Raw genomic sequence first — 13,942 nt, forward strand, 5'->3', positions numbered from 1 at the left:
GATCTTTTCCCCATCACTGACTTATAATGCCTTTGCATGTAATGGCATGCAGCCCGACTTCCTGATTGCACGGGAAGCCGACTTCATGTTGTTTGGTAGGCTCAATTGTGATTGGCCAGGAAAACGGCTTCCCAGACAATCAGCATCGAGCTGGCTTTCCGGCCAATCAGGAAGCTGGGCGGCGAGTAATGACTTGCTTCCCGGCTTCCTGATTGGCTGGGAAGCCAGCTCCATGCTGATTGGCTGGAAAGCCGGCTTTCCAGCCAATCAGCATTAAGCCAGCTTCCTGTCCAATCAACCCACCGGGTGGCGGGTTATTACTTGCCACCCAGCTTCCTGATTGCATAGGAAGCCGGCTCCATGTTCCTCTACGGCACTGCCAGTCAGAGGAAATTTTCCTCTGACTGGAAATTCCGGTATCGGAGCATTTGGGCGAGTACTTGTACTCGCCCAAATCTTCAGTATCTGCACCGATACCAGTATCGGGTAGGGCTGCGGAAATTAACGATTAATTTCTCGATTAATTGTTAATCTTTTTGATCGATTACATTTTTTTTGATCGCTAATGAAAATACTCACCTCTCCTCCGGCTTCCGGGAGTCCCGTCGCAAATCCGGTGACGTCACGGACATCGACGTCACCGGACTCCTCCCCCCTTCCCCAAGTGGCTCCGCCGGCTAACGGTGTGACGTCACCGGATCTCCAACGGGACACCCGGAAGCCGGCGGAGAGGTGAGTGACACTGCATTTTGATGCCACAAGCCCCCAGTGAGATGTTTTAGATAATTTAGATGCAGAGCTAAAATAAATGAAATCATCCACTTCCACTGCTTTAGGCATTACAGTTTTTGTTCACAGCGGTGGTACAGGGAGGACCTGTAATTCATACCCAAACTATCCTGTTAAATAATGTGGGCACAATGCTTATGGTTAACTAGTACTCATACGTATAATAAGGGTACGCTTTTCCAGAGAAGTAATGAAGCTGTTTAAATAAATAATTTCTATAGTGCTGACAATGCTGTGCTTTTAATGCTGCACATTCACATCAGTGCCTGTCCAAGAAGCCTACAATCTAAGGTCCCCATGTCACAAACTGTCACCGGACACCTCCCCCCTTCCCCAAGTGGCTCCGTCAGCTAACGAAGGGAAGGGACGGGCCATCCCTACATGTAATAAATATAAAATAGGTGTTTTACCAAATTGGCAGCAAAAGTAGAAATATACTTTAAGTATGAAATGTAGGAATCCACATTATTCAAAGATAAATTTTTCTATACCTCTTGCGCTGTCCTCAGCCTATTACCTATGATCAAACATAAGGTAATGTTAACCTATGCACTGCAGTTAACACAACCAGCAACTAATGGAGGTTTTACATCCGACGTCTATCCCTCATACCCATTAACCCTAATACCCCATTGCAGTACAACTATAAAAATGTTGTTTTATTATACACTACACTTCCAAGAACACAGCGACATTAATGGAGATTTATTCAAATCACTAGAACCAAAGTATACTGCAGGAGGTGGAGATATCAAACTTCAGTGATTAAACTTAGTGGGCCCAGGAGTTTAAGTGGAAGAGTGACATTTTGATGGAAAAGTACAATGTTTATCAGTATGACTCCATAAGTAAATTTCATGGCCTGATATTAGAGAGAAGACAGGCTCAGTCTGAGTCAGGGTGATGTACAGGAGGCCTGGGGGACAATGACATATTACTACAGCTACAATTGTAGGATGGAGGTCAAGATGAAGCCAGAAACCATCTGCTTACAGTAAAAAGTTTCTATATAAATCACACATGGAGCATATTCAGTCACAATCAACATGTTTAAAGGGTACATACACTAGAAACAGGTATTTTATTTCTAAATATATGCTGTTGAGATGAATCATCTAGTCTGTGTTCTGTAGTGACTTTCAAGTCAGCAGGAGGAACCATTAATCTCTGTGGAGGACAAAGAGGATCCACACTGGAAACGTTGGTGTCTCTTCACAGGAAGGTTCCACTTGCCATTTGGTAGCTGGGCAAGCAGGACAGATAAGTATTTAGAGTGTGCTTTTGCAGGGACATTAAAGCATTAACTCATAAAGGGCATACGTTCATGGCCATCATTTGATGGGAAAAAAAAAACAGTAGAATTTGGGCATCCTGTGCCAATGGGCTCTGATGTGCAAATGCAGCGTGACATTGACATCAGTTTGAGATGCTGCTGAGATCATTGAGAATTCATTTGCAGTTGACTTGCAATTGACTTGGTTCAGTGGCTTATGCATTGTATAGGGAGAGAACAAAAGCCCATCAGCACAGGCCCTTAATGAAATGTGTATTAATGAATTGCAATCTGTTGGATCATATCTCATTGAATTTAATTAGAAACATTGTTAAAATCTTGCAGGATAGTTATGTCTGTACAAGAAGTGATATAACCACAAAGCTATAGTGTTATATTTTGATAATACAGTGGTACCTCGGTTCACGGACGCTTCTGTTCGCGAACAATTCGGTTCGTGAACAGGAAGTTCGGCTGAATTTTGCTTCCGTTCGTGAACTCTGCATCGGTTGACGAACACAACTGGAGCCATCTTCCCTGCTCTGACACGTGGTCGTGGCTTACTCTAGTCTAGTCGAGATTGCGGTCTGATCACAGTTTAATACGGATCGCAACCAATTCGGTTCGCGACCAGAATCATGGAACGAATTACGTTCATGAACCGAGTTACCACTGTACAATAAAATAGTATTATGGTCATGTCCAGGTGTCAGGTCATGTTCAGTAGATGTAAAGTCTTCTGTCTGTAGAATATATACGGTTAGTGTGCCTTTAACACATCCTGACCTTTGGATGACTGGGTGAAGTGATTAAAATCATCAGACTCAAGCTGACAATATTCTGAAATTGAAAAGCCTTCTCTTCTAAAACTTGACTGGCTTAACAGATTATTTTTTTCGCAACAGTGACGTAAATCACTGCCGCCACAATGTAGGATAAGTTCAGTTTCTTTCTAGGGTGCGTCCTGTCCTTCCTGCTGCAAATATTTGAAACAGGTTCAGCTGCATCATACTATAAGCCCAAGACACAACAATGTTCTCAGCTATCTGCTCACTTACGTGGTAACATGTTTAGTGATGTTCAACTAGAATCAAAGGCACTTATGGACTTAAAGATCAGACCTGTGATAGGCAGCTATGATCAACTGTATCTGCCAGCAATCTAAGTAAAGTTGAAAGTGCTTGTATGATAAATGATAGCCACTAACATTCAGAATGAGAGCAGATGTCAAATAGTTGGACTGGTAGAAATGGTGAAATGAACACCTACCAGGGATGAAAATAACATGGAATTTTCATAGGAGGTGGGGGGTGCTCATCAGTTTCCTCCCTGTATGTTTACCCAAACACCCAAACTTTTTAAATTATTATTTTGGATGGAGTGGGGAAGACTTAGAATCCCTCTCATATTTTTATTGCTTTAAAAAAATGACAGGGTTTCACCACCCTTACCCTTGGGGGAAATTGACAACCTTCACCCTTGGCACGGGTGACCAAGGTCACCAAAAAAGAAAGTGAGGGAAAATTTAAAATTGTTCAGTTGTCACCAGAAACATGGTAAAGTGAGGGGACACCTGTCTGAGAGGGGAATTAATCTTACTTTGTAGAGATTTCATCTCATTTCCTGTTCCATCTGCCACAGGAAGTGAAGAGATATTTTACCAATTGGACACCAACAGCAAATATAAACTAAAAGAGGTTAAACTCCTTCCATACTGTATCTAAAATTAGACATACTGACCCTTTAAATGATCAAGGTGTATATCATTAGTATATATAAAAGGATTCATTGGAAATGTTTAGTTTTAATAAGATTAAGACATTCTTATTCACAATATAACAACATATGCTCCTAGGAAACTTATCATAAAAACCACTTTGGAAGGTGATACACAGCCTTAAGTTTGCAAGGATTTACCATGTCTGGGGTTTGATTGCAACAATCAGGTAAGTCAGGGTTGACTTCCACTATTTCTGAGCAGTGGAGGCCAAGTCACCAAGAAGCCCCTGTGCAAAAACAATGTTTGAGCCCCCGTTAGAATACTGCCAAACACAAACACCTGCCTGTAGATAGATATAGATGAAAAGTAGCATTTGCAATTTCCTGAGCTCTCCCATGGTTCATAATTTGAAACTCAGTTCAGACAGCAAACCGCTTCAGTTCCAGTCCAAAGGGGAAGGAAATGGGAGAAGTAGTCTGCATGCCCCAGTGTCAGTCAGGCAGGGATGGAAGGAGGTAGGTGCTGCCTGACACCAAATTACAAACTAAGAATATGTTTAGAGCATCATGAAGAATGCTTCCCATCTCTCACCAGCATTTGAAATGAGCAGTATCCAGGTCTACATGACAGCAGGAGGGGATCCCAGTACCCATGTTAGGATAACCAAATGTTCATTTATTGAAGTTCCTTGTCATATAAACAAGTGCTTTAAGGGCCACACAGGGTCCCTTCATCAGGCTTACCATTGAAATGATAAGTCTGATGAAGGGACCCTGTGTGGCTCCGAAAGTGCTTGCTTATATGACAAGGAACTTCAAAAAAAGAACATTTGTTAATCCTAAGAAGGATTTTAGTGTGCTGGTGACATCTCTACACAATTGCTGATATTTGCGGCATCATCCGCAGTCACTGCGAGCACCCCCCCACTACAAAGAACTTTTCTGTAAGGAGTGCGACAAGGAAAAGTATTTATTCCCAGTACCCATGTGACTCACATCTAGTAGAAATGGGTTCCTAGAGGGATCTTCTGTAGCTGCATAGCATCTGTATGTCCCTATTGCCAACCATCTTACAATAGGAATACTATTGGGCAATGTATGAATTCTTTACATGGTAATAATGAGCGCTTCTAAACAAACTAGCACTGCTTATAAAACATGAATATTGGTCATATTGCTGGCATATATATTGATAGCCAAATACTGATAGATTATTTTGCCATGGAGAAAAGGGAAGTTTTCACCATACTTGTATTCACGCATGGTGGTGAAGATGTTACGGTGGATCCCTAAGCTATAGCAATGTAAGGTATGGTAGATGTGTTATCGCTGGCCTGTCGTTGAGGTTTGAGCATCCATAATAATACACTGTAAATATGGTAATACATCCTGCTGGTATTGTGAAAGTAACCAGTGTGTGAAGAAGCATGCCTGCCAGATAACGGGAAGGAAGACTGTATAAATCAGTGATGTGGTATAATTCACACTATAATGAGAATCCTTGTCTTCAGCGCACTCTGACATTCGAAAAGCCCTTTCTTTCATATACCAGCTCTGGGCTGCGTTAATTTCCTGGATCCCCACAGCTGCTTCTTCCAGGGAAGTCTTGTGATCCTGCTCACATGCCACATACTATCTGTCACAGCACAAGAAGACACCCGCATGTCAGACTCTAGGCCAAGGTAAGGACGAAGATGCAGATTTTACTTTGCTATTTGCCTCCATAACAATCTCCAGTGCTGCCTTCATTCCCGGGGGCAAGGCACGTACAATGTGTGACATTAAGAAAAGAGGTGTAAAAAAGATTTTCCATGCAAAGTGAAGGTGATTGTGACTGTGACCAAAGTATTTCCTAATAATACCATTTTGTAATCTGGGTTCTAGATCCCACTTTAAAGATATTATTATTATTATTACATAGTATTTATATAGTGCCAACAGTTTGCACAGCACTTTACAATAACAATAATAACAATTATTAACAATAAACAATTAACAATAACAATAACAATTAGATCTAAATTCCAGGCAGAGCAAATAACTGCACTTATGTATTTTCGGAAAATCTATTTGAAATGCAACTAGTAGAAATACATGAATTTGATTGGATTTCAGTGTTGAATTGCGGCAGAACATAGAATGGGAAAGGATTGGGGCCAATTAGGTGCCCTGCATTCACATGTGCTGACAGAAGGAGAGATCAAAGTGATAACATCATCAGGTTTTGCTGCTCCTTCACTGGCCAGTTACAGGCTTGGCTGGGAGGTGGAGCTTGGAGGTGACCTACCTCTGCACTGCAAGGGTTAAGACCTTCACTGGCCAGTCACAGGCTTGGCTGAGAGGTGGAGCTTGGAGGTGACCTACCCCTGCACTGCAAGGGTTAAGACCTTCACTGGCCAGTTACAGGCTTGGCTGGGAAGTGGAGCATGGAGGTGACCTACCCCTGCACTGCAAGGGTTTAGACCTTCACTGGCCAGTTACAGGCTTGGCTGGGAAGTGGAGCATGGAGGTGACCTACCCCTGCACTGCAAGGGTTTAATTGCTCGTTTTCATCTAGGGTTTAAAATAACAAAGATATACTCACCCGCACCTAGACCCCACCTGGCTGCTAGACTGGTCCCTGCAGCCTCGCTCCCTCTCTGCTCTGTGAATAGAGATCAGAGGGAGATCAGCACACACTCTCCCTCTGATTTCTTCTCTGGTCTCTGAATGCGGAAGTGATGTTTATTACATCACTCCCTTATTCAGTTGCCATTCTCCAGCTACAGATCTCTGCTTCATCAGCTTCTTTGGGGGTCCCTATGTGACATTAGGGGTCTTAAAGACCTTTGATGTCTCCATAAAGAGGACCTGTCTGACCTGTATGTGTGTTATCACATAGGGGGCTTCTTAGCGTTGTATTAAAAAAAAAAGTAATACAAAAATGAAAGTCACTTAAATTTTTTTTTTTTAAACGCAAAAAAGTCCCCCTTCCCCACATGCACACCCAAACATGCATTGTGTGCGCCTATGTGCTGCGATTGCGCCCATTACACTGCACATGTTACATATCATCGAACGTCAGAGTGCAAGTGAGAGCAATAATTTTAGGGCACTAAACTGATGAGCGGAAAAAGCTTTTAATTTGGGTATTGTCGTTTTTTGCAATTTCGCAGGCGCACGCAATTTTAAGGCTTCACGTGTTTGGTGCCTATTTAACCGACGTGACCCCGCCTTTTATATTTTACAAAAAAATTGGGTATTTAGAAATGTTTTATAACATAATGTGGGGAAAACAGGTTTTGTTTCTAAATTGTCAGTACTTTTTTCTTTATAAAGTAAAAGATAAAAATCCCAGTGGTGATTAAGTACCACGAAAAGAAAGCTCTATCTGTCCCCCAAAAATTGTATAAAATTCCTTTCAGTACAGCGTTGCGTGACGGAATAAATGTCAGTCAAAGTACCGCAGCGCTGAATACTGAAAAGCGGCCTGGACAGGAAGGGGGTTTAACACCGCGGTCAGCAAGTGGTTTAGCTAAAGTTCATGGCAGAAGTATTAGTTGGCAGATACAAGATACAAATAGTTTATTGTGAGTAATCCATGTTACTTGCGTATATCAGTAGGAAACGAGGATCACCAGCACTCAGAAGATGATGTTCAAAATATGGTGTTCAATTATTCAAACACATCATCTTCTGGGTACGGTGGGAGGAGCTCCAGGTGGGGTCCTAATTTAGCTGGCCAGCGACTGCCAGAGGATCCCGGCACCTCTGGCAGTCGCCAGCCAGCTAAATTAGGATCCCACCTGGAGCTCCTCCCACCGGACCAGCGCTGACTCGCCGCTGCTCTCCCGCACCGAAGGTAAGTGAAGAAAAAAAAACATGCTGATAGGGAGCAGGCCCAGCGCTACAAGGGGTCGGGGCGCAAAAATGCAACTTTGCCTGTGTAGGCAAAAATCCTAGCACTGGCCCTGATCCTCGTTTCCTACTGAATGAACAATACGGCGCCATCCGTGGTTATCACTACAAGCACCACCATTGTTACTGGTCCTAGATGCTGTAGGGAGTGCAGGGGGACATATCGGTATACCACACTGCTGTATATCAGGCGATCTCAAGTGCAATGGCAGGAAGCATGTGGCAAGCTTTAGTGTGTTCCATTGTAAATACCAAGCTTTAAGGACTATAGCAATGACCCAAAGACAACTTATGTTAACACCTGACAACATCATGTAAATAAATGAACAAAACTCTATATAGATCTCTACATTATCTGGGCAGGCTTCTTTACCTAAAGCCTAGAACAGATCCAATCTAAAAGTAGATTCAAATCAACTACAGCAATAAAACTTTTGAATTGTAAGCATTTACAGCTTCCTTTGTGTTTTGTGAAGTCAGATTCAGGAAAGGCTTTTGGAACATAACCCCAGAGGAGTATCAGTGTATACCTGGCTATTATAAAACAGGCCACTCTGTCATTTCAGCAAGAGTCCTCTTTACCCAGAATCCTGTAGCAGTTACTGGGGCCTTCAGAAACCTGACAGAGTAATAAAAACTAAAACCTGATCTCTATTACTATTCAGATTTTGAGCAATGAAATAAAGGCTAATTGGCAAATGCAGTCTCATAAATGTGTATTTATTATACTGACCTTTCCTTTCGATGTAAAGATTCTTCATCTGGCAGTATTACCAGAGCCACAATGACTCTTACGCATGATATATACTTGTTTTGAAGAGCTTTCATATGTGCTAAGTGAATGACTATTGCAGTCCATGTACCCAGGTAATGAGGCATTTGCCAGCTCTGTTAATCATGGCCCAGACAATTCACTATCCATCTTCTTTCACATGGCTTGAACCAACTAAAAACCAGGTGACTGTGACAACACAACTAAACATGAATTACCGTTTTTGCTATAAAATTAAGTTGATGTTCACCATAGTTAATGTCCTCCTTTTGTACAAAGTATCAGCGATATCATTGTTTCTTTCTAAGCCTTTGCCCCATGTAAACTAATGAAGGTTCTCTTTCCTGTTTAGAGGCTGACACTAAAGACACCATGAGCTGGTCAGGCATGTCTGTTATTAGCTCAACAGATCTGGCCATTCAGGGTGATGGTCAGGTGTGACTGATCATGCTGGGGATACAAGAGGCATATTTATGAGATATGCATATAGGCACCAATGCATCCATTGTACTTAAAGAGTACCTGGCACCAACTTAATAAATTGCAGGTAAAAGCACAAGAAAAATCAGTGTTACATTACCTGCCATTAATTATTTTGAGTCACTTGCAATGTGCCTTTGAACTTTCTAAAAAAAATTGACAGCTCCAGAAAGAGTCAATTTCCTAGCACAACCGCTTTACTCTTTGCATGTCATAGTCCTCTCCTCTTCTGGGAGTATCTACTTTATATGCTGGTGCAGCTCATCCACCCCACCCTTCACCTTCCTAAACCAACTTTTATGTAGCTGCTGGGGAAAAAGCAAAGGGGAATACTATGGAGTGACACTTGAGTGACAGCTTTGATTCTGATGGGCCTGCTGATGGTGCTCAGCAGAAGTCTTAGAGCTTTTGGATGTAAACAAAAAAGAAACTTTACAGCTAAAAATCATGTGTAAAATATGTTCAACGCACCTATAATCTTATGGGAAGATTTTCATTAAAATGAATAGATTGGCAGCAGGATCTCTTTAAACACCTATTACTGGTATAGTAATGGCTAACGTTTTTGAACCCTCAAAGTGCCAACACTGAAAATAAGTTTGCTATTGTGTTTTAGTTTGGGCACTGGGGTTTAAATAAAATTCAGCATCACTGCCTTAGGCAACGTAGGAAACACACATATTCAAACATTTAAACATTTAATTTTTTCTTTATTATTTTGTACTTTTTTTTATAATTTTTTTATTTTTCAAATTTTTATCTTATTATCTTTTACTTTATTTTTAATAATTGTTATTGATTTTTTTAAAAACGTTTTTATTTTAATTATTGTTTCTTATTATTTGTTACTTATTTTTAAATTTTATTATTGTTATTGATTTTATTATTTTGTATACATTTTTATCTATTTAAAATTTGTATTTAACTTTTTTTATTTTTTCAAGTTAAAGGGTATTTAACCCTCACAGATTTTTGCATATATCTACTGCTGGCAAGCAGTAGATATATCCAAAAACGTAAAAAAAAAGTTTCCAAACAGGTTTAAACTTACCCGTGTCTCCGCGCGTGTTCTCCCGTCCGAAGATTCTTGAGCGGCTGCAAAGGATCATGGGGCGAGAGCATGTGCAGTATAGATCTTCGACCAGGAGATGAGGAGAGACACAAGGTAAGTTAATGGAGGCAGCCCAGCAGCGTGCACCCACACAGACTATGTGGGACACAGAAGACACAGCAGTGAGCTCTGGATCAGAGACCGGCACCCTCGCTGGAGGGACTGATGAAAACTACAGGAAAGAAGAAGATGATAGGATCAAGAGGCATCATTTAAGGTAAGTCCATACACCAGCATTGGGGTTTGGGGGGGGGGGGATGTTTTGACTTTAAAGTCACTTTAACTTTATTGCGTTTGGAGGTGACAGGTTATCTTTATTGAACCTGTCACTTCCAATACAGGCGTTTGAGCACAGCACTGTGCTGGTTCTCCTGTGACAGCTGAGATGTGGAGGCTATGAGTGCAGCGTTCCTGTTTAAGTGTTCACATGGAGCAGTGTGAAGAACGGGCGTGGTGGGGCGTGGTGGCGAAAGTCCAAACAGTTCTGAATGTCCAACATTCTGGTTCCAGCAAGCAGGTTTTAACATCAGATCAGTTGAGATCAAAAGAACTGAGACCTATGCCGATAAACAATGGGCTTTAACTTTTTGGAAAACAAGTTTCATCAAAGCAAGCAACTCCAGTTCAGCATTCCATCTAGAATGCACAGTGAGGTGAACCTGCTTCCACAGCCATTAAATAATTTTGTACATCAAGTACATATGCATATCAAAATGCCTTTGGTTCTGATACAGGCTTTAGGATGAAGGGATGAGATCAATATCTGGACTGCTTTTAAGGAAAATTTAAACAGCACTAGTCAATAAAAACAGCCTAAATTGCAGCACATCTTCTCTGATGTTTACAACTCTGTATGTTAAAGTGTGGGACTGGCTGACTAAAGAAATCTTGGGGACACAGAAGATTTGACCAGGTTTTCTCAGATGTCAGTCTTCTTTCAGTTGAACAGCCTAAGACTTTCCAAGTACTGGACACTTTTATTACAGGTGGTAATAAATTGTTTTTAAAAATACCCTGTGTGTACACAATTTGTTATTGCACATTGAAACTATTTTCATCTCCTTGCTCATAAAGTTTTTCACACATACACATTCTAATCTAGAGCTACTTTAGTGAAAAGCCAAATTACCCAACAATGTGAGGTGGGAGCAACACTTTACCCCAACGATTTTGGGCAATAGTTCTCACCTACCTTTTCCTTAAGCTGATGCTTATATATTGATAATATGTTTATATTATATTTTTATATGTATATTTCTGCTTTATATTACCTGTAAGTGGATTGTAGTGCAGCTGTAAAGCTGCGCAAATTCAGCAGTGTTAAAAATAATCTAGTACCAGCCGAGTGCCCAACTTATTGTCACTCTATTACCAGCTAATAGCGTCCAGCCTGTCTGCAGACATCAGAGTTGGCTCCCTTCTTAATGTCAGAGCAGAGGTTGCTTTGCACAGGAAATCAGCCATCTTTTGCATTTCAGCACCGAAGCAACCAGAGGGGCAATGGTATATTTCAATAAAGAAACATGCTTCAGAAGGAGTATTTTTTCTGGTATTATTATATTGTATAGAGTTTCACAGCTGTACCATCTTTACTTAAAAAGAACCTGGGAGGGGAAGGTTTGCTTTAAAGTGTGTGTAAGGGCATTTTAAGTTTTTGGAGTGGGGATGGGTTAGACAAGTGGTCTGTCTGCTGGAGACAGTTACAGTCTGGTTACAGACTTCTAATGGATTTAAAATTTTGGCATCCTGGTAAAAAGCAGGTTACATGCTCTTAGTTCCTACTGAAGTTAAGCAGTATCACTATGCAATAGTGAAATCCCACTACCTTACCACTATAGCCAATGGTATACTAATCTAGGAGTTACTGCTTCGCAAATAAACCCCTTTCCTATTCAATGTATTTGCTACGTTAGTTCTGAATTTAGTTAATGATCAGAGAATGTGTTACAATGAAAGTGCACACCAATAATTAAGAGGGACCTGCAATATACTGTATACCCTATAACTGTGTGACAAGTATAGAAAAGGGGTTGAGTAGTTCCTGATTGTACTTCCTTTGTTTCAACAAGAGCAGTAGTGTATTGGTCCCCTCTGTAGCACAGGATGAGCAGAAAGGGAAAAACAAGGGAAGGAGGTGGAGATGAGCCTTGATGACAAAGAAACTTCCATGCAATTAGCTGTGTGTAAAATTGGCACCATGAACAGACCACAATGTAGGACAAAAGTTGATAGGGTTGATGCCTCAGCTGGGAGTAAAGATAGCACAGCTGTGGCCAATGCCAATGCAACACTTTTCAATATGGAGTGACCTACGTCCCCCTGCAACCTGCTGATCTGTCCAGCCTCCTGTCTCACAAAACAATGACAAAGTTTTTGTCTCCAGTCTTGTCTTCCCACCGGACTAGACAATCATAGTTTCACTACATTCCCTGAATTTATAGATTCAACTTCCAAACTTTATACCAAATGGTCAGCCTATGAACCACTCACTGGTTAAAGTAGAACTAAACTATTAAAAAAAATACTTCATTGTATAGAGCATATAAATATAGTGACGGCAGAATAAGACCAAGTGGCCCATTAAAGGAGAACTATGGGGTCAGTGTTTTTCCCCATAGTTCTCCTTAGGGTAACGGGAGGACACAAACTAGCGTCCTCCCGTCACCCCAAGCTCAGTATACCGCGAGCTACAGCTCGCGGTATACTGAGGCGCCGGAGCGGATCCCGACGTAGATGACGGGATCCGCCCAGCTGCGTGAGTGACAGCTGGCTCTGCCTATCTAGAGGCAGAGCCAGCTGTACCCGCCCCCTCCCCCGTCCGTTCCGCCAGTCAGCGATGGCAGATCGGAGCGGGGAAAGGAGAATCCAGCCCCTCCCCCTGTCACGGCAGAGAGCCGTGACAGGATCGAGAGGCGAGCGAACCCGGGATGTGGTCGCCCACCTCCCGATCTACTGAGCCGACCTGTGACAGTCTCATTGTCACAGGTCGGCTAGAACTATGAGGTGAGTGAAAAGCACTCACCTCATAGTTCTCCTTTAAGTCTGCCCCCTTCTATGTTTTTTTTTTAACCTTTTTGGCTGAGTATAGATCTGTGTTTGTCCTGAGCATGTTTAAATCCACAAAGGCCCCGTTCACACCAAGGTGGCATCATTTTTGCGTGTTTGTATGCGCGGGTTCAGCGTGGGTTTTCTTTCGCACACTTTTTACGCGTTCAGCACATTTTTGCGCACATGAAGCTGCGAATTTTGATTGGCAGCTCATGAGACGTTGTGGTCAGTGGGGGAAGGCGCATACAAACGTGCAAAAACAGAGGTGTGTTTGTGGAGACACACACAGCTCACTAACACACACATCGGTGGTTCTATAGCACAGCCTAAGCCCTCGTTCACACCTGAACGTTTTGTAGCGCGTTCTACGCTCGACGAACGCTCTACAAAACGCTCAAAAATATAAATCCCATTGTATTCAATGGTCTCATTCCCACCTTGGCGTATTTCCACCCGTCCCTAGCGCGCTACAAAACGGCCCACGCCTGAAAAGGTACATGTACTACTTTGGGCCGTTTTGTTGCACGTTTCCATTGGGATACAGCCAAGTAGCCTTCGGAAACGCGTGTTTGTCACGTGACTTTTTTACCGCGAATCGTGGTAAAAAACACGCAACGGTCGCGCGACAGACGCGCATATGCAATACTCCTAGGTGTGAACGAGACCTAAGGGAAGGGAGCCAACCTAAGACTGGGTTCACACCATTTTCAGGACCAGATCTGCAACACGTTTTTTTTTGCGATTTTACCACGATTTTGCTGCGTCCTGGAGCAGTTTTTTTTTTAGCTTAAAATGGGCTTTCAGGTGTGGCCCAGTGCGGTCAATGCATTTGTATGCATTTTTTGATGCGTTT

Source organism: Nanorana parkeri, unplaced genomic scaffold (genome assembly GCF_000935625.1).
Source record: "Nanorana parkeri isolate BGI_ZX_2015 unplaced genomic scaffold, ASM93562v1 scaffold671, whole genome shotgun sequence".
Taxonomy (NCBI): domain Eukaryota; kingdom Metazoa; phylum Chordata; class Amphibia; order Anura; family Dicroglossidae; genus Nanorana; species Nanorana parkeri.